Source organism: Phragmites australis, chromosome 1, assembly GCF_958298935.1.
Source record: "Phragmites australis chromosome 1, lpPhrAust1.1, whole genome shotgun sequence".
In the NCBI taxonomy this organism is placed as follows: domain Eukaryota; kingdom Viridiplantae; phylum Streptophyta; class Magnoliopsida; order Poales; family Poaceae; genus Phragmites; species Phragmites australis.
In genome coordinates, this window is record NC_084921.1 from 47,902,558 (window position 1) to 47,904,839 (window position 2,282).

Genomic DNA, 2,282 nt, shown 5'->3' on the forward strand with positions numbered 1-2,282 from the left:
TTTGACTGGTTGACACCTCATCGGTAGGCCCCTCGGGGGTCTTTCTGGGTCATCGGGGTACCGAGTGCTCAGGGATGTGAACAGTACCCCCGAGCACTCTCTCCCGAGCACTCTTGTACGGACCCTCGGGGAACCGAGTGCTCGGGGGCTACCGCATGCAGCCCCGAGCACTCTCTCCCGAGCATTCTTGTACGGATCCTCGGGGAACCGAGTGCTCGGGGGCTGCCGCACGCAGCCCCGAGCACTCTCTCCCGGAACTTAGTTCTCCTGATCGTCGGGGGACTAGGGTGCTCGGGGGTGACCGTACACCTCCCCGAGCACTTTCTTCCCGGTACTTGGATTCCGTGGATCATCGGGGAACTGGGGTACTCGAGGGCCACCGACTGTGGCTCCGAGCACCTTCTCCCGGGACTTGACCTTTTCTCATCCTACAGGAGAGACCTCGCGGGATGGCGCCATGTGGCGGATGGCTGGCCTGGCCTCGGGATTCGGGGACCCCCGGTTCCTGATACACCGACAGATTTGTTTATTGGGGAGAATTATTGCTCATGGCGAAGAATTTTATAATCTCATATGTTTGTAAAGAGAATGTAAGTTGGGGGAATTTTAAAAACAAAACCATGCAAATTGTTTTTTTTTTGAAAATTTTTGCTTTGCGTGAGAATATTCATTTAGTACATGTCTTTGCAATGCTTGCTTCATATGTATAAAGGAAACTCTATCCAAAATTTAAGATAGACAATATATACAATAATATTCAAAATTCATTCACACATGCATAGATTTTGGGGATTTTGCTTTATACATGTTTAGTTCTACTAACATCAACATCTTTGTGGTATTTGATGCTAGTAAAACTAGTTTTGGTAATCTCAAATATCTTTGTGATGTTTGAGTTTTCTAAAATTTGTTCTCTGTATACATTCATCTTCGGATTATATGTATACTTAGAACTTTAAATTTTTTAAATATAACCATCTAGTGATATAGACCTTATGTGTGATTTTGGTAATTAATGATAATACCTATGTACTAACAATATTATTGAGCTTGTTAGTAAGTTGTTCCATAGGTGATGCATGAAGGAGATATATGCATCAGGATGAATGAGCTCTTAGTGATACTCATAAGAAAAAAGAAATGCTCATATAAGATTGACGATAAGCGTGAATGCTAAGTTACTTATGGAGATCAAGTATCTAAAGGTATGACATTGTCAATAGAGTTTTATGGACTAACCCATATGCTTTATTCTTAAGACTGAGTTGGGGTTAGAATACATAAGAAGGTATAAGTTGAATTTAAATCCAATATGCCAAGAGTGAAGAACAAGATTAGACTTCATATATGATAAAGTGAATTCCTTGAAGATGTCAACATCAGCGAGAGCAACTGCAAATTCCATTCAGCATGTATAAACCAAATACAATTACAAGCATAAAAAAGGTAAAGAAGTCTTACGATATAATGATGTTCCTATACTTTCCATCTTCTTTCTCAAAGCATATAGTTGACCACAATACACACACGTAGCATATTTACATTTCATTTTTTTTCCTCAGCTTTGAACTGTTTTTCCTTGGTATTGCTTAAAAATAATCTTGGTCATCTTTCCATGAACGATAATTGAACTGATTTCCCTTGGTATTGCTTGAAAATAATCTCGATCATCTTTCCATGAACGATGATTGAACTGTTTTCCCTTGGTATTTCTTAAAAATAATCTCGGTCATCTTTCCATGAACGAAACCAGACCACAATGTTAATGGACCGTAATAGAAAGGGGAACATGGTCATATCACATTGACATGTCATATTTCACTCAGAACTGACTCAAGGGAAGAAATTATTGACACTAACCAAAAGAAACATCATTGCTAACCTTTCCAGTATGAATAGCGGGAGCATAAGAAACTCACCAATCATTGATCTTGTTATGATAGTGCTGAGGTGGCAAAGTGCTTCATGTGTGGCAGGTAGGATAGCTGGTCCATAGTTGCACTGCTACTGCTGCTTCCAACTTCAACTCCACCCTGCCGGACGTAGTGCTCTAAAAACTAAAAAATGATGAGCCAATGTTAGTGTTCTATCTATTCAGTTTAGCAGAAATTTCAAAGATAGTTTTGCTCATTTTTCTAAGTTCATTTTTTAGCTAATTTGAAGAAAAATAAGGTCAGCATACTTAACTGCTTCCACCAAGGATAAAGATTGCAAAGCATGCATCTTTTTGTAAGAAAATTATGGCTTGCAGAAGCAGCTTGTTCACATGATGTCAATTGCTT